Raw genomic sequence first — 20,653 nt, 5'->3', positions numbered from 1 at the left:
GGAGCTAAAAAGCCTCTTGATGAAAGTGAAAGAGGAGAGTGAAAAAGTTGGCTTAAAGCTCAACATTCAGAAAACTAATATCATGGCATCTGGTCCCATCACTTCATGGGAAATAGATGGGGATAAGTGGAAACAGTAGATGACTTTATTTTTCTGGGCCCCAAAATCACTGCAGATGATGACTGCAGCCATGAAATTAAAAGACACTTACTTCTTGGAAGGAAAGTCATGACCAACTTAGATAGCATATTCAAAAGCAGAGATATTACGTTGCCAACAAAGGTCCACCTAGTCAAGGCTATGGTTTTTCCAGTGGTTATGTATCACTATGAGACTTGGACTGTGAAGAAAGCTGAGTGCTGAAGAACTGATGCTTTTGAACTGTGGTGTTGGAGAAGACTCTTGAGAGTCCCTTAGACTGCAAGGAGATCCAACCAGTCCATCCTAAAGCAGACCAGTCCTAGGTGTTCTTTGGAAGGACTGATGCTGAGGCTGAAACTCCAATACTTTGGCCACCTCTTGTGAAGAGTTGACTCATTGGAAAAGACCCTGATGCTGGGAGGGATTGGGGGCAAGAGGAGAAGGGCATAACAGAGGATGAGATGGCTGGATGGCATCACCGACTCGATGGACATGAGTTTGAGTGAACCTCGAGAATTGGTGATGGACAAGGAGGCCTGCTGTGCTGCAATTCATGGGGTCGCAAAGAGTCGGACACGAGTGAGCCACTGAACTGAACTGAAGCTAGTGTTTAGTAGGACAAATCCTCTTAACTACTTCTTCAAAATAGTCTTGAGTATGATGGGCCCTTTCTTTCCCCTGTAAATTTTAGAATTAATTTGTGACTCTCCTTAATGAAATCTGTTGGGATTTTTATCTATATAACAGTAAATGAATAGATGAATGTGGAAATTGACATTTTACAGTTCTATATCCACATACTCTTATAGGTTTTCTTTATTTTTATAATGTTTTATGTTTTTTTGTATAAGAGTGTGTACATATTTTATTAAAATTAATTTTGGTTATTTTATATTCTTTAATGTTATTATAAATGGTATTTTGTTTAAAATTGTATTTTCTAATATTATTTGTGTGCCATGACACAAATAATTTGAATATATTGAACTTTTTCTGGAAAAGCTTGCTAATCTTATTTCAACAATTTATCAGATTCTTTCGATTTCTTCTGTATACAACCATGACATCTGCAAATAACTAATCTTCTATTTCTGGCTTTAAAATTCCTCAACCGTTTATTTTTCTTGCCTTCTGTATTAATTGGTAATAATAGTTCAGTGTTGAATAAAGGTGGTACAGAGAGCAGGATTGTATTTTTTTCAGTTCCAAGAGTTTTTTTAAATATTGTATCATTAAGTATTTGAGTTTATCATTAAATATTAAATATAACAGTATATCATTAAACATAACAGTAGATATCCTAAGGAAATTAATCTCTTGTATTCCTTAATTTACAGACTTTTTAAAAATCATGAATATATTTATTTTATGAAATATTTTTCTGCATCTATTAAAAACATCAGATATAATTTCTGCTGCATTCAAAAAATGTGGTGAATTATGTTAAATGATTTTCTAATGTGATGGTAAACTTGAACTACTGAAATAAATTCAACTTGTGTATTATGTGTTAAACTTTATATTATCTTTCCTGGATTTTGTTTCTTATTATTTATGATTCATTAATGATAGTGTTAAATAGATTTTCTTTCTTAGAAAAAGTATTGACATGAATATTTTTCTAGAAACAATTTTTAAATTCGTCTTATTTTATGTTCTAGAAGATTTTGATAAAATTTGCAATTTTTTGAAAGCAAATTTTGCTTGTATTTGCTAGGGAACACATCTGAGCTAATAGATAAAAGGATCAGATGGCTTTATTGATGTTTGTGCATGCTCAGTCATGTTCAGCTCTTTATGAGTCCATGGACTGTAGCCCACCAGCCTCCTCTGTCCATGGGATTCTCCAGGCAAGAATACTGGAGTGGGTTGCCATTCCTTCTCCAGGGGATCTTCCCAACCCAGGGATCAAACCTGCTTCTCCTGCTGTGGCATGCAGTTTCTTTATTACTGAGCCACCTGGGAAGCTGGCTAAATTGATAACTGATTTGATTTTTTAAATAGTTATAGGCCCATAAAGATTTTCTATTCCTTCTTGTGCCAGTTTCCATAAAATATAGTAATTTTGATTTTACTATTTCATGTGTGGTTTCTAATGTATTGACTCAAAACTGTTGGTATTTTCATACACCTAAAACCAAATCTTGTAGAATCTGTGGTAATGTTCCCCCTCTCATCCTGAATCTGTTTATTTACGCTGTCTCTCTTTTATCTTGATCTCTCTTTTCTTTCTGTTGTATATTTACTACCTTATTAATTTTTACTTTTCATTATTTTCTTTCTCTTACATTCTTTTAATATTACTTTTACAATTTTTCTTAAGTTATGCCATCTATTTTTATCCTTTATTTTTTCCTTCAGTATCCAATTAGATCTAGAAACTGTTCAGGATGGCTTTGATTTACTTCAGTGGTTAGATTTGTAGTATTTAAAAAGCTGCCTTAAAACTCAACATTCAAAAAAAAAAAAAAATCATGGCATCCAGTCCCATCACTTCATGGCAAATATATGGGGAAGAAATGGAAACAGCATCAGACTTTATTTTCTTGGGCGCCAAAATCACTGCAGATGGTGACTGTAGCCATGAAATTAAAAAAACGCTTGCTCCTTGGAAGAAAAGCTATGACCAACCAAGACAATACATTAAAAAGCAGAGACATCACTTTGCCAACAAAGGTCCATCTAGTCAAAGCTATGGTTTTTCCTGTAGTCATATATAGCTGTGAGAGTTGGACTATAAAGAAAGCTGAGCACCAAAGAATTGGTGCTTTTGAACTGTGGTGTTGGAGAAGATTCTTGAGAGTCCCTTGGACTGCAAGGAGATCAAACTGGTCAATTCGAAAGGAAATCAGTCCTGAATATTCATTGGAAGGACTGATGCTGAAGCTGAAACTCCAATACTTTGGCCACCTGATACGAAGAACTGACTCAATGGAAAAGACCCTAATGCTGGGAAAGATTGAAGTCAGGAAGAGAATGGGATGACAGAGGATGAGATGGTTGGATGGTATCACCAGCTCAATGGACATGAATCTGAGCAAGCTCTGGGGGTTGGTAATATACAAGGAAGCCTGGCTGCTGCAGTCCATGGGGTTGCAAAGAGTCAGACACGACTGAGCAACTGAATTGAACTGATTATCATTTAGCTGAAAACATTTTCTAATTGCCACTGTGACTTCTTTTTTGACCCGTATGTTGTGTAAAAGTATATTTTTATATTTCTAAACATATGGGAAATTTGCATCTAGGCTATTGGCAATGTATTTAGAAAATATACTCTATATGAATTAGTCTTTTAAATTTTGCTGAAATATACTAGCACATAGTCTTTTCTATATTTCAAAAACATATATGTTTTGCTGTTGGGCAAAGAAATGTATATGTAGAAATTAATATATATCATAACATGCAGATTGTTATACAATTATATTTTCAAGTTAATATAATCGTGTGAATTAAATAATTTATGAATATGGCTGTTCAAAGTTTATACCTCATTTCCAAATATGTCTACTAAAAATATATATACATTTTAAACTGTGTTTTGTTTCCCTGGATTTCATTCTTTTTTTAACTACTTTTTATTATCATGTAGTTGCTTTACAATGTTGTATTAGTTTCTACTGTATAGCACAATGAATCAGCCATACATATGCATATATATTGTATACTCCGTTTTGAACTTCATTCTTCTATATCAATATCAAGTGTCCACTTTTAAATGTGATGTACTTTTATTAATTTTTTAAGTTCTGTTTTGATAAAAACAATAGCTTCATCACCTTCTTTGGTTAGTATATGTGAGTAAACTCTTTACTGCCCTTCTACATTTTCTATAATATTGTGTTTTAAATAGCACATTGTTTGAATATAGTCTTACATAGTCTTACAGTCTTTGTTTCTTCACTGAATTCTTCACTCCATCTATATTTAAATATTATCATATAATTGAATTAAAACTACCATCTGATTGAATGCTTATGTATATTACATTGAATATTTTTGTTTAATTATTTTTTAACAAATTTGGAAAGTTCATGGTATGGATTGTACTGTTCTCCACCAAAATTCATATGTAAACCTCAAACCCCCAGTGTGACTATATTTGGATACAGGTCCTCTGGAAGGCAATTAAGGCTTAAAGAAGTCATGAGGGTGGAGCCTTAATTCAATAGGTCTGGAGTCCTTAAAGAAGAGGAAAAATCCCCAGAAATACATGAACACAGAGAAAAGGCCGTGTGAGGACAAGTGAAAAGATGGCCATCTGCAAGCCAAGGTAAAGAGATCTCAGGAGAAACCAACCCCGCTGGCAGTTTGATTTTCTACTTTAGCCTCCAAACTGTGAGAAAACTTTTGTTTAATCCACACAATCTGTGGTATTTTGTTATGGCAAGCCTCGCAGACATAGTTCTCATTTGTTATCCTGTCAATAGGCCTGCCATGTTATCTTTCCCTCTCTTTTCAAGTCTTCCAATTATAGATAGGGTGGGTTTCCCCACAGTCTTCTCTATGTCTATCTTAGTATGTGTTGGATATTTTTAAAGTTTTTATTCCTTTCAATCTTCATTCAGTATATTTCATACTGAGTTATCATTTATTTTCTGAATTTCCTTTCCAGCTATGTCTAATCTTGTTACAGCACTTGCTTAGCTCTACCTTTATTTATTTATATAATTTTCATTTGATTTTTAAAAATATTTCTGAGTATCTAATTAAATTATCAATATATCTTTTATCTCCTTGAATTGACTAGAATCATTGTAAGATCTGTGTCTGACAGTGCATATCATCTGTAGTCTCACTGCATTGTTTCAATTGCTTATTATTTATATTATTCTCAGATAATTTTACCTTTGAAATATGATATGGTTCACTATATAGAAAATTATATGATATGATTGGCTTTAGATTCTATGATATGATTGGCTTTAGAAAATTCTGAAGAACCAACACCATTAAAAATAAAAACAAAAATTCCTGGAAATCATAAGTGACTATAGGAATAAAACAAAACCACTGGATAGATCAATGTATATATAAAGGTTAATTGATTTTCTGTAAGGAGAAATTATAAATTAAAATATGAAATTTAAAATTAACACAACATCACCAAAAATTAAATACTTCTGTATAAGTCTTGCAAAGTATGTACACAATTTATATATGTAACCTACAAAACTTGAATGAAAGAAATTAAAGGAGACCCAAACAAATGGACAGATGATCTGTGTTATTTGAGAGAAGACTCAATTTTCTTGTTTTTATTGTTTTCTGAAAATATCTTTAGGTCATTGAAATTCCAGTCAAAATGTTGGTATAATATTTTATAGATACTGACAGTGCCACCAGATTTCATGACATAGTATAAAGCTACAGTAATCCTGACAGTATGGTATTGGCAAAATAATAGACACATGGGTCAATGAAAGAGAAAAGAGAACCCAGAAAAAGAAAAATAACATGTAGCTAACTGATCTATCACAAAGGAGAAAAAAAAGTTTATTGGAAAAGGGTAATTTTTCAACAAATGGTGGTAGAAAAAATTGTGTCTATATAAAAAACAAGCACACCTACACATAGAGTTTACTCTTTTATTAAAATTAACTCAAAATCTCTCCAAGGAGATCATAAATCTCAATTAAAAATATAAAATTATAAAATTCTAACTTCTAGAAGAAAATATGAGAAAACTAGGTGACCTTGGGTTTATTGTCGACTTTTTAGGTATAACATCAAAAATCTGATCCATCAAACAAAAATAAAAGTTGTGTTTTATTAAAATAAACTTATGTTCCATGAAATACCCTGTGAAGGGAATCAGTATATTAGTTAAATATGGAATAAAATATTTATAAAACAAATGTAGACGGCTAGTATTAGGTATTTGAAAAAAAAAAAACAACTCAATAATAAGAAAATACCTCAATTTGAAAACAGGCAAAAGATCTGAACAAGCACCTTAACAAGAAAATATGTGGATGGCAAGCCAGCAAATGAAAAGCGATGCTCAACATCATATTTAATTAAGAAACTGCAAATTAAAGATAAAATATTACTTTCTGACTATTAAAATGGTTAATATATGTTTTAATATGAAAACATCAATAGCAAAAGAGGATGCAGAGCCACACCACAGGAGTTCTCATTTCTTGCTGATGGAAATAAAAATGGCATAACCACATTGGAAGACAAAGTAGTAGTTTTTTACTAACTAAAGAGTTTTAGCATATGCTCCAACAATTGTACTCCTAGGTCCAAATGATTTAAGAATGTTTCCACACAGAAAACTCTTTGTGAATGCATTAGCAACTTTCTCTACAGTCACCAAAAATTGAAAGCAAAAGAAGATGTCCTTCAAAAAGCTTTTAAAAGTTTGATTCATCCATGCAGATATATTGTATTCTGCGATAAAAATGAGTTGGTTGTCAAGCAGTGAAAATCATGGAAACATCTTTAGTGCACATTGTTAAGTGAAATAATCTAGCCTAAAATGCTATCTAATATATCATACCAATTACATTCTGGAAAATGGAAAACATTAGTTACTGTAAAAATTCAAGCTGGAATCACACTGCCAGGAGAGTTGGACTATAAAAAAAGCTGAGTACTGAAGAATTGATGCTTTTGAATTATGGTGTTGGAAAAGACTCTTGAGAGTCCCTTGGACTGCAAGGAGATCCAACCAGTCCATCCTAAAGGAAATCAGCTCTGAATATTCATTGGAAGGACTTAGGCTGAAGCTGAAACTCCAATACTTTAGACACCTGATGCAAAGAACTGACTCATTTGAAAAGACACTGATGCTGGGAAAGATTGAAGGTGGGAGAAGAAGGGGACAACATAGGATAAGATGGTTGGATGGCATCACCAACTTTAGTTCAGTTCAGTCACTCAGTCCTGTCCGACTCTTTTCAACCCCATGAATCGCAGCATGCCAGGCTTCCCTGTCCATCACCAACTCCCAGAGTTCACTCAGACTCATGTCCATCGAGTCAGTGATGCTATCCAGCCATCTCATCCTCTGTTGTCCCCTTCTCCTCCTGCCCCCAATCCCTCCCAGCATCAGAGTCTTTTCCAATGAGTCAACTCTTCGCATGAGGTGGCCAAAGTACTGGAGCTTCAGCTTTAGCATCATTCCTTCCAAAGAAATCCCAGGGCTGATGTCCTTCAGAATGGACTGGTTGGCTCTCCTTGCAGTCCAAGGAACTCTCAAGAGTCTTCTCCAACACCACAGTTAAAAAGCATCAATTCTTTGGCGCTCAGCCTTCTTCACAGTCCAACTCTCACATCCATACATGACCACAGGAAAAACCATAGCCTTGACTAGATGTACCTTAGTTGGCAAAGTAATGTCCCTGCTTTTGAATATGCTATCTAGGTTGGTCATAACTTTTCTTCCAAGAAGTAAGCGTCTTTTAATTTCATGGCTGCAGTCACCATCTGCAGTGATTTTGGAGCCCCCAGAAATAAATTCGGACACTGTTTCCACTGTTTCCCCATCTATTTCCCATGAAGTGATGGGACCAGATGCCATGATCTTTGTTTTCTGAATGTTGAGTTTTAAGCCAAATTTTTCACTCTCCTCTTTCAATTTCATCAAGAGGCTCTTTAGTTCTTCTTAACTTTCTGCCATAAGGGTGGTGTCATCTGCATATCTGAGGTTATTGATATTTCTCCCGGCAATCTTGATTCCAGCTTGTGCTTCTTCCAGTCCAGCGTTTCTCATGATGTACTCTGCATACAGGTTAAATAAGCAGGGTGACAATATACAGCCTTGATGTACTCCTTTTCCTATTTGAACCAGTCTGTTGTTCCATGTCCAGTTAACTGTTGCTTCCTGACCTGCATATAGGTTTCTCAAGAGGCAGGTCAGGTGGTCTGGTATTCCCATCTCTTGAAGAATTTTCCACAGTTTATTATGATCCACACAGTCAAAGGCTTTGGCATAGTCAATTAAGCAGAAATAGATGTTTTTCTGGAACTCTCTTGCTTTTTCCATGATCCAGCGGATGTTGGCAATTTGATCTCTGGTTCCCCTTCCTTTTCTAAAACCAGCTTGAACATCAGGAAGTTCATGGTTCACGTATTGCTGAAGCCTGGCTTGGAGAATTTTGAGCATTACATTACTAGCATGTGAGATAAGTGCAATTGTGCAGTAGTTAGAGCATTCTTTGGCACCAACATAATGGACATGAATTTGAGCAAACTCCAGAAGTTGGTGATGGAACAGGGAAGCCTGGCTACTGCAGTCCATGGGGTCGCAAAAATTCAGACATGACTGAGTGACTGAACTGAACTGAACTGAAAGTAGGAAGGTTGAATAGATAAATAGGCAAGTTTTTATGGTAGTGAAACTATTTTTCATGATCTTATAATACTAGATATAAGACCTTAAGCATAGTATTTTTCATCATAGAACATTAACCATATTGCATGCAAAATAAAAAAAAATTAATAGCTGAGGTAATTCAAGGATGGAATACTGAAGTTGATGTAAGTACATCACAAATGAATGAAACAGGCTTAGTGAATGGGGTCATTGATATTTCTCCTGGCAATCTCGATTCCAGCTTGTGATTCATCCAGCCCAGCATTTTTTATGATGTACTCTGCATATAAGTTAAATAAGCAGAGTGACATTATGCAGCCTTGATGTACTCCTTTCCCAATTTTGAATTAGTCTGTTGTTCCATGTTTGGTTCTAACTGGTGCTTCTTTTCCTGCACACAGGTTTCTCAGCAGACAGGTAATGTGGTCTGTTTTAGGTAAGAAAAGGAAATGGTATTCCTATTTCTTTAAGAAGTTCCCATAGTTTGTTGTGATCCACACAATCAAAGGCGTTAGCCTAGTCAGTGAAGCATTTTCTTTGGAATTTCCCTGGAATTTCCTTTTTCTGTGATCCAATGGATGTTGGCAACTGACCTCTGGTTCCTCTGCCTTTTCTGAATCCAGCTTGAAGACCTAGATTGAATATTTTGAGCATTTCCTTGCTATCATGTGAAATGAGTGCAGTTGTGTGGTAGTTTGAACATTCTTTGGAATTGCCTTTCTTTGAGATTGGAATATGACCTGACTCTTTTCCAGTCCTGTGGCCACTGCTGAGTCTTCCAAATTTGCTGGCATATTGAGTGCAGCACTTTAACAGCATCATCTTTTAGGATTTTAAATAGCTCAGCTGGAATTCCTTCACCTTCACTAACTTTGTTTGTAGTAATGCTTCCTAAGGCCCAGTTCACTTCCCACTGAAGGATGTGTGGCTCTAGTTGAGTGCCCATGCCATCATGGTTATCCAGATCATTAAGGTTTTCTTTTGTACAGTTCTGTGTATTCTTGCCACCACTTAACATCTTCTGTTTCTGTTAGGTCCTTACCTTTTCTGTCCTTTATTGTGCCCATCTTTGCATGAAATGTTCCCTTGAAATCTCAGATTTTCTTGAAGACATATGTAATCTTTCCCATTCTGTTTTTCCAACAACAAACAAAAACAATGTATCAATTATGAATCACTAATTGTAATAAATGTATCACACCAGTATGTTAATAGGAAGGTAAACTGAGTGCAAGACACATAGGAAACCTCTATACTATCTTCTCAATTTTTTGTAAATCTAAAATAGTTCTAAGTAAAAAAGTATTTTTGCAAACAGCTCACAATTTAGAAAGTCAAGATACTGTTAATATTATTTATATTGTGCAAAGTTAAGAGATATACTCTGGGTCATATTGAAAAATCAGAGGAAGGTCATATACTTAAATCTGTAGAATCCTTAAAAATATTCAGTATTTGTGATAATTATAATGATAGTGCAAATCCTTAGACAAACTTGTGGTATAGGGGTTACTTTTTTCCTATTGCAGATGAAAAAAATGAATTGAACTTTTGATAGTGATGTGACCTGTCTACTCAAGGCACCTGTCCAATCCCTTAAATCTGTCTGACTCTGAAATATGATCTATTTAACCACTGTGACATTTATTCTCTGTTATAACTATGTATCAGAAACATTTTTGGAATATTTCTTAATAATGAAGTGATTTCCTGTGCATAAAACAATTGAGTGAAAAACTGCAGGACTTATGCCTTGGCTCAAGTTAATTAAAACAACACCCACTCCAGAAAAAGAAATAGATTCTGATGTACATCAGAGATTAAGAATGTGAGGCCTGAAAATTAGTTAGGGAGCTGAATCATGTGTGAGCTCATAGAGTTTCAAATACAGGGGGCATTTTGAATAAAAATGAAAGCCTATCTTAAAAAAGGAGGGAACATGGTAGTTTAAAATGGTTTGAGCAGGGGCTGCATTTGGAACCATGATGAAAAATAGTAGTCAGGAAAAGTTAAACAGTAAGTTACGGTGGATAAGTCAGGATAGGCACACAGAATTAATGCTTTTTGGAAGATTCTAACCAAGGAGACATATAATCTAATACACACTTCAGAAAGAGCCTTTTGTGGGAGCTCTGAAGAAAACGTAGGGGGAAAGCTCCTTGACAATTACTCCTTGGAAGAAATGACACACAATGCAAAGACAAATAAAGCAAACATCAACAAATGGGAATATATCAATCTAAAAAGCATCTGTACAGCAAAGAAAACCATCAACAAAATGAAAAGGCAACTTGTGGAATGGCAGAAAATATTTGAAAATCATATATCTAGTAAGTATCCAAAATATGTAGGGAACTTATACAGCTCAATAGCAAAAAAAAAATCTGATTTCAAAATGTACAAAATACCTGGAAAAACATTCTTCCAAAGAAGACAAGTACATGAAATGTACAAATGGCCAAGTACCTGAAAAGGTGTTCAACATTGCTAATCATCAGGGAATTGCAAATCAAAACCACAATGAAATATTACCTGATACCTGATAGAGTGGCTGTTATCAAAAAGTCAAGAGATAAAAAAATGCTACAGAGGGTGTAACCTGTTAGCAGGAATGTAGACTGGTACAGTATGGAATTTCCTCAAACAATTAAAAATATAATTACTGTATGATTCATCAGTCTCACTTCTAAGTATATCCAAAATAAATAAGTATCTTAATAAGAATGAAAAGGTTATCTGCAACCTCATATTTATCACAGCATTATTTGCAATGGCCAAATCATGGAAACAACCTAAGTGTCCTTCAGCAGATGAATAAAGGAAATTGTGTGTATGTGCATATCCAGTCATATTTAAAAAGGGAAATCCTGCCATTTGTGACAACATGGATGGAGCTTGAGGACATTATGCTAAATGAAATTTGAAGGGAAAGATAAATAGTGTATGAACTTCCTTGTATGTAGAACGTAAAACATCCAAACTCATAGAAACAGAGTAGATCGGTAGACCGGTGGTTGCAAAGAGCAGATTGGTGATTTTGTGCTGTGCTTAGTCACTCACTCATGTCCGACTCTTTGGGACCTCATGGACTGTAGCCTTCCAGGCTCCTCTGTCCATGGAGATTCTCCAGGCAAGCATCCTGGAGTGACTTGCCATGCCTTCCTCCAGGGGATCTTCCTAGCCCAGGGATTGAACCCAGGTCTCCCACCTTGCAGGCAGATTCTTTACTGTCTGAGCCACCAGGAAAGTGAGGAAAATGGGTAAAGGTGGTTACAGAGTACAAACTTCCAGTCATAAGATGAGTAAGTTCTGGGGACAAAATGAACAGCATGGTAACTATAGTTGATAATATTGTATTCATTATTCGAAAATGGCTAAGGGAATTGATCTTAAAAGTTCTTACCCCTACACACACAGAGACATACATACACACACATGCAAATATAACTGTGAGGTAATAGATCGATGCATGTGTTACCTAATCTTATTGTGGTAATCATTTTACCACTGATATCAAATCATCACATTGTAATACATCTTAAACTGACAGTGTTATAGGTCAATTATATCTTAATCAAGTTGGGAGAAAAGGAGCCTAGAGTAATTGAGAGATTGGTTAACATGTTTATAGTGATCTAGTTAAGAGCTGATGAAGCATGAACAGTAAGAATAAACAGGCAGGTATGTATTTGAGAGATATGGAGAAAAGGGTTCAATACTATTTGAATCTTAAATGAATATGAGAGATTCTTAAAAAGTAGTTCATTCTTGGGTGATTCCCAAGGTTTCAACTGAGAACTCAAAGCTCTAGCTTTTATAGGGAACAAGAAATGGGTCTGAATATGAGAGTAAAATTATGTATTTAGCTTTTTGTATGCTCATTTTTGGAGAAGGCAATGGCATCCCACTCCAGTACTCTTGCCTGGAAACTCCCATGGGCAGAGGAGCCTGGTAGGCTGCAGTTCATGGGGTCGCTGAGTCAGACATGACTGAGCGACTTCACTTTCACTTTTCACTTTCATGCACTGGAGAAGGAAATGGCAACCCACTCCAGTGTTCTTGCCTGGAGAATCCCAGGGATGGCGGAGCCCAATGGGCTGCCGTCTGTGGGGTCGCACAGAGTCGGACACGACTGAAGTGACTTAGCAGCAGCAGCAGCAGCAGCAGCAGCAGCATGCTGATTTTTGAAATCCCTGAGGATTTCACAAGAGTAGTTATCCAACAGGTAAGTGGACATATGATGTTTTTCAGAAAGTTCTCTGTAATATAGATGTGGAAGTTAAACTAACCAGGGTTCAGTTTCAGATAATATAATTCAACCTTGCAGATTTTTTAGAAAAAGATTTATTACAAGTTATTTTAGATTTCATGTCTACTGACAAGCTGTCTAAAGGAACAGACTCAGGCCTGGACTTCTAGGGGAAATTGACTCAGCCATAATCAAGCATCTGCTGAGTCAAAAAGTGATTTTTGCTATGGCTAATTAAAAAAAAAAATTACTACCTATGCTATGATTAAAGAGCTGCCTCTAAGATACTGACTACAACCAGTCATGGCAGCAAAAACACGTGCTTATTACATAGTCTGCTTCCTAACTTACTGTGAGAAGCTGAATGATAACCAGGGAAGCTTGGCCTGTTACCTAACATGGCAAAAAGGGCTTTGTAGATTGTAATTAAGGGTATGGACCTTGAGATGGGTAGATTGTCCTGATTATCCAGGTGGGCCCAATTGTTGGAGGAGGTCACCTATGTGACTGCTGACTGATCTGAGAGCTGGACTCTGGCAATCAGAACTTCCTCACCCCATCTCCTATTCTTGGAGTGTACGTTTTGCTCATCATTTTCACTCCAGGAGCTGTTTCAGGAACATAGACTTAAGAGGGTAAAGAGTTGTTGAGATCATCTGATACTGAACCATTCCCCGATGTGAAGCAAGATAAAAGACTGAGACGCCAAGGTTTGCAGCAAATTTAGGGTTATTTTCAAGGCAGCTAAGCAGGGAAATTGGAGAACAATACTTAAATATCCCTAAATGCAAGGGGTTTGGGGTACTTCTGAGATAAAGCCACTGTGCAGTATGAGGCGTAAAGGGCGTGGGGAAATGTGATTGGAAAAAGGTGCAGCAACCAGGATTCCTCCTTCTGCACAGGTGTAAGGAGGCTACATGCCTTGGCACTTTTCAAGAAGGAGTTTAGCAGAAACCGCTTAGCACGGTCTGAGGTTGGAGTTTTCAACCCTCTGGCATCCAAAGGTTCAGGACTGGGTCTCTCCATGCTCTACCAGCTCAGCTTGAACTAGACAGAGCTGACTTCAAGTTCCTGGAAAACAGCTCTGACAAACATCTTACTGTTTGGACTATGTGCCACTTGGAGGACGCACAAGTCTTAAATAATCACTTTTATTTAAGCAGGTATAGGTGAAGTGGATTCAACTAATGATAACCCACAGTTTCACATCTGGACTGAATTCATGATTGAACCCCCTTAAGGTCTTTAAATAAACCTTTCAGATTCCAGCAGGCGGAATCAGACATTTCTTCTTGCAGCCACTCAAGACGAGCCTCCTTTGGAAGTTCTCTTGCTTATTAACACTGCCACCCCTCAGTCTGCAGCGATCTGCCTCTTTCTTCAGTCTCGTGTCCTTGATGTTCAGCGACTGGTTTTAGATTTTCCCAGGGAACTCCCAGTTTGTGAACCAACAGCGATCTAATCTCGTGAGTTGTTACAAGCAGAGAGAACCCTTGCCAGCTGCAGTGAATCAGAGATTCCGCGTGAGGAGGATTCAGTCCACCTGTTGCTGGCTTTAAGATGGAGGAAGGCAGCCAGAAACCAGGGTACGGAACTCTTTCTAGAAGAAACGTTCTCCAGTAGAAATACAGCCCCTACTGACACCTTGATTTTTTTCCATTGAGACCCATGCTGGACTTCCAACCGATAGTACTCTGCGGTAAGAAAAAATTGTGTGTGTTCGTGTGTGTTTGAAATATGTTTAATTTTTTTAAAGTTTCTAATTGTGTTAAATATACAAAACATGAAGTTCACCATTTTAACTGTTACTAATTGTACATACAGTTCATTAAGTATATTCACAGTATAATTTTTGTCCAATCCCCAGAAATAATTTTGTCTTACAAACTGAAGTTTTATACCTGTTAAAAAATGATTTCCCTGTTCCCTCGCTCCCCCCAACCCCTGGTAAGTACCATTCTATTTTGTCTTTATGAATTTGACTGCTTTGGTTATCTCATGTAAATGGAATTATATATAGTATTTGTCTTTCATGACTGGCTTATTTCAAGTGGCATAACCTCTTTAAGGTTTATGCCTATTGTAGTGTCCAAAATTCTTTAATTTTTTAGGCTGAATAATATTCCACTGTACATATATACTATATTCATTTACATATTCATTCTTTGATGGAAGCGTGAGTTGTTTCTATCTTTTGACTATGAGTATTTTGCATAATGCTGCTGTGAAATGAGTGTACAAATTAGTGTTAAACCACTAAGTTTGTTGGAATCAGTTTACTGACATTTTGTTAAGGCTGTTTGTGTCTGTGTTTATCAGGGATATTGGCATGTAATTTTCTTGTGCCTCCCTTGTTTGGTTTTGGTATTAACATGAGTTGCTGTCCTAAAACGAGTTGAGTGTTCCCCTTCATTTCTATTTTTTGGGGGAGAGGAGGGAAGAATTTGAGAAGAGTTGCGATTAATTCTTAGAATGTTAGATGAAATTCACCAACAAAGCCGTCTTGTCCGGTGTTTTATTTATTGGGAGGTTTTTGATTATTGAGTCAGTCCCCTTACTCATGATTGGTATGTTCATCTTTTCTATTTCTTCATGACTCAGTCATAGTGGATTGTATACTTTTAGGAATTTATCCATCTCTTTGAGGTTTAAGCCACTAAGCTTAAGTAATTTGTTAAAGAAGAGAAACTAACACACCTGCTTTCAGTCTTTTTGAGATCCTAAGTGTATTCATCCATTCAATAAACCCTAAGTCATATCCATATATCTAGCTGCAAGGGGCTCTGAGAAATGTAGCATTTACTTTTTTCATCTCTATAGTCAACAAAAGCTTACTAAATTAGAATTTGGAAATACCACTCCACTGAGCACCACAGGAGTTAATTGCTGTAAATGTGGTAATTGATGCAATGGGTGTGGATTAAGAATACATAGGACTTTTATTTATTACTTTCCATGGATTGAAGAGAAAAAGCAATATTGCAAGGTGTGCAGAGGGGAAGGACCTAGTTCATACGACTAAAGAGAACTGCCAAAATTTGTGTGTGTATGTGCTTGTGTAAGGTGTGTATATTAGAGAATATGAAAGAATATATGAATATGGTGTGGAACCAAAAGAATGGTTTTGAGGATGAGTCAAATGGCCAAAAGTGTCAACTGGCATACAGGAGACAAGAAGGATAAGATTTGGAAAGGTCAAGGTGGTGATGTTGGTGAGAGCAGTTTCTGTAATTTGTATCAACAGAACATAAATTGCAGTGAAGTGAGGAATGACTTGAGGGATCGGGATATTTCTTTGTTTTCCTATAAATAACATAGATTGATAATCTGATACTTCTTCTGAAGTCAATATTTCTCTATATCTTAGAGAATTTGAAAACAAGTTATGTATTCTGCACATGCCTGAAGGGAAACCTTAAAAGCAATCATAATAAAAGAGGAGCAAAGCCTAAGCAATGCAGGGAGGAAAAATGTGACTCTCAACTTTTTCAAAAAGGTGGTATCTGGCAGAAGAAGATAAGAAACAACTTAACACACTAGTGGGGGGAATCTCCCAGGTAATAATCAGCTTGAAAGATTTTGTTTGTATGTTTCCCTCTAAGTTAAGGAAGGTCTCAAAAGCCACTCTGACCTCAGCTGTAGAAAGTATTTTCATAGAAGTCTCTTACAAGTGGTTTGCTGCAGGCATTTTGCAGAACAGAGAAGGAACTTGAATTCATCACTGCAGTATTGGGACAGATAATAAAAACAGAAATATCTAAAGGGAAATAAATATAAGTGATGTCCCTGTGTAGTCAAAGTATATGTATTTTAAGAAGGATCTTTAAACAAAATCAGATGAGAAGGTGATGAGTGTTTTGTTGGTAATGAGCAGTTTCAGTTTCAGTGTATGCTGAGAGGACCTGCTTGCCTCATAACAATAACAGGACACATACTCCCACAGCCCGAATTGAGGTTCAGGATCATCAATTCAGCACATGCAGAAGGAGTGTCTAAATTCTTTTCATGCTTCTTGGCTCTAAACACTTGTGATCATGATAGAGTTGTATTGGAGACAGAGAAGAGAATTTCAACTTCTCTTGCCATCATGGAGGGGGGTGAGGTAGGAGAGGTGTCAGTTTTCTCTTTCTTCTGGGATGATGAGAATAGCCTGCTAGTGATAGCATTCCAGAAGGAAAAAAAGAAAGAAAAAAAATCAGCTTTAAACATACTTCAGTCCCACTGAACAAACAGTGCAGCTATTCAAACCAGTACTAATACAAGGAGGACCTTTTCTTTCCCTCACAATGTTGGAATCTCAAGAAAAGCTAAGTTTGTCTTTTTCCTCACTTTCCCATTTCCAGACTATACCAGACTTGATAGAATAAATTATCTCTGAAAATTTTCAGAATTTTGTTAACTGGACTGGAAGTGATAACTACAACACTGTTTTTGTTTTTTTAAAGAACTAAAATGACCTGAGGGTTTCTTGTGATTTAAGAGCAAGCAAATAAGCTTTAAGTCTAGGCAGAGGTTTTATTCTGAAGCAGGAAAAATCTATCCCTACCAAATAGATTTCTACAAGTGTGGAGAAGATATATTTGCTTTATGATAACACAGTATGAGTCCTGATCTCTGAATACGCTGTATATAAACTAATCTTTTTCTCCTTGTCCAAGAACATGTGTAACCAGAGGAAAAACTCTTCATCCTTCATACTTCCTCAGGCTTTTCCCTTAGCTAATCTGTCTGTGCTAATCTTCCTCATCTGCCTGATTTCTTGATTTTAAACATTGACTTCTCATGTGAACACCCTCTTCCAACTGTTCTGATCTTTTGCTGGTTGAGTTAGGTTCTTGATGAGCCTAACTCTTCAGTCAAAACTATATGCAATTGCAGAAGAGATGTTCTGAGTCATCATCTGAGCTAATGAGCTCCCTTCTCTGAGAGTGCAGTATCCCTCACAGACTATTACTGAGCTGCATACATCTGATGCCAGACATCAGTTTAGGGAAACTAATTTGCTTAGCAAGAAAAGCTATGCATTAAGCCAATAAACGATTTGTATTTTCTCACTTGACCTGTTTGCTGACCTCTTTACTGTAGAACCAAAGGGACGAGCTGCTCATGATCCATGCTTCATTTTCTGTTTTATTGCATCTTATTTTTTCTGACTTAGAAGAGTAATAAGACTTTTCTGATTATGACATTGTAAGTCATATGAAGATGTTATTTTTTCCAGTAGAAGAAATGTGTACTTTAAGTGTTTTGTAACATGCAGCATTAAATTGTCAAGATTCTCTCACCTAATAGTATATTTTGTTCAGTTCACCATTTCCATCTGTATTGGGAGTGCATTCAATAGTCACGCCAGCCAGGGTGCACAAACACAAAAGTGATGGTGTCACTTTGGAAACTGAAATGTCTATTAATTTTCTGTAGATTTTTTTTTTTACATTCTATGCAACAAGCCATAATTACTGTCCTGATCTTACATTTGAAATGCTGAACTGGTATTTAGGCAGCTTCAATGCACATTAATACATTTTTAAAGGGTTAGGGAAGGCACTATCTCCTGTAAGATGTAAATGTGGAAAGCTGATTTCAGCTTGTGGTGGGCAATTTTTACACATTGTCAAATCACAGTGGAACTGGAACCTCTACCCTTTTGTTGGTTGACAGGGTCTTCAGTTTCCAAATCTCATGGCAAGCTATCTGCGTAGAACAGTTCTTTTTACTGCTGAAGATCAAAGGTTCGGATTGTATTAAACTCATTTCCAAGAATCAGGTGCAGCAAACCAAATGTTGAGATGCCAAAATTTACAACAGTTTATTCTAAATGCAGCCAAGTAAGGAGACAGGAGGACACATTTCTGTTGGTTACAAGTTTCTGTTAACACCAGGCATGGTTTTGGGATGAGTTTTTCAACGCTATTTGGCAAGGCTCCAAAGCCACGTATCTCTTTGAGAAAATTTCCCCTCTTGGATTGTTATCCACTTTGCACTCTTCATTTTCCATCAGAGGAAGGGGAGACCACATTAAAAAGGAAAAAGGAAGGGAGCCAACTAGACAGTAGGGGAGATGTTTTTACTTTCCCTCCCCCTAAAAGCCCAGTGCTATTAACAAAAGTGAACTACTACACTACTGTCTACTATCCATGCCACTTTTTCTCAAATGTATATTTCACTGCCCTTGAAGTTTGTTTTTTTTTTTCTCTCCTTTCTAACATGCCATGAACTCCACTGTTACATCCACTTCCAGAGTAAGTCCTCACCTTCTGAGTCTTCCCCAGAGTGAGATCAACCTCCATCTGGTGAAACTTCATTATGGCTTCCATTACCATGCACAGTGGAGTTTGCATAAAAGTGCATAAAGTGAAAATGACACTTGATAATTTCTTAAATCTTAAAAATCATCTCTGAAGTTGGTGATTAATACACTGTCTTCCAGGAAACTTTTCTTAACTCAAACATGGCAAACTTTCCCTCAAGTTAGAATGCATTGTTCATTCTTAATTGTGTATTTGATATGATAGAGGCTCATGCTTTGGAAAACAATGCTATGTCTAAACAACTGAAGCACCTCACCATTGCAAAATGCTCATGATGAGAGAAACAAGGGGACTGAGACAGGCTGAGAAGACTGTAGTCTCAATTCCCCTTCACCCTTCCCTGTAAAAGGCTCTTGAATTTCATGAAGGGAAAAATTATCAGCATTTTTTTATCTGAATTGTTTTTCTCCATCAGCTTCATTAGGTCTAAATTTCTTTTCTTCCTCCTCTGCCTTTTTCTCTATAAGTCTAAAATTCCCTCTGCTGACATTTAAGTACAACTCTCTCCTCTTACTGGCCTTTGGTCTCAAGGTCAAGGTAGACTTCTGACCTACCAAAATGCTTAGCAAAGAATAGATTCTCAAAAAATAGCTATAAGGTAAATGTTAAAACTTTCGGGTCAACAGTACAATAGTTCTGAAGTCATCTGTGTGAAAATTTTACTGGGTGTGACTTTTAACAGCAGAATCCTCATTAAAATGAACTCATAAAGAAATGCATAAAATATTGGTGAAAGCACAAAAGCAAAGATTGATACAGGAGTAGGTGGAGTTAAGATTGGAGAGCATTGTGGTTATTTCTTCTCTTCATTTGCAAGTCCTTAAAGGGGCCATGCAGAACCCTAAAATGGTTGAAACTTTAGTCCAAGAATCACTATTTTAGGGTAGTTACTTGTAGAGTAAGTTCTGCCGTGTGAGAGTGCAGAAAAACATGAAGCTTTAAATGCCGTATTAGGGGTGCTACTGCTGTTGCTAAGTCGCTTCAGTCATGTCCGACTCTGTGTGACCCCAAAGACGGCAGCCCACAAGGCTCCTCTCTCCCCAGGATTCTCCAGGCAAGAAAACTGCCATTTCCTTTTCCAATATTAGGGATAAATATGTTGGAACGGAGAGCATTAAAAAAAAAAAAAAAAGATGTAAATGGAAGAAAAATTTCAAGTGGAGTGTTAGAGTTTTTTTGATCTTAATTCTAGAGAACATATTCATGCCATATCCTTTGTACATAATCTATGTAAAAATGGCATGTAACTTAAGACATTCAACTAATTTGGAAATGTATCATCTATAGGAGAAAATGTTTTAAGAACAAAATATGAATTTTTTCTACTACCTTGTCATTATCATGATATGTAAAAGTTAGAACAAGTAATAAAATTGTGTGAGAAATTACAATAATACATCTCCTATAGGAAATATTAGTGCCTCCAAGTTTGTTATGATTGGTCACTATTCTGCAGTGTGTTCCCAGAAACATCAATAAAATGCAAAGTAGCTGATCTATCATATAATACTTTAAAAATATAAACTAAGGCAGAGGCATATGTTAAACATTTAGAGTTTATTTAAGCAAAAGCCATTTCAAATGGGGAAGCATTCAATCTAGCAGAAAGAAAGAAACTGAGGA

Source organism: Budorcas taxicolor, chromosome 7 (assembly GCF_023091745.1).
Source record: "Budorcas taxicolor isolate Tak-1 chromosome 7, Takin1.1, whole genome shotgun sequence".
In the NCBI taxonomy this organism is placed as follows: Eukaryota; Metazoa; Chordata; class Mammalia; order Artiodactyla; family Bovidae; genus Budorcas; species Budorcas taxicolor.
The sequence above is the reverse complement of the archived record's forward strand: the minus strand, read 5'-3'. Positions refer to the sequence as shown.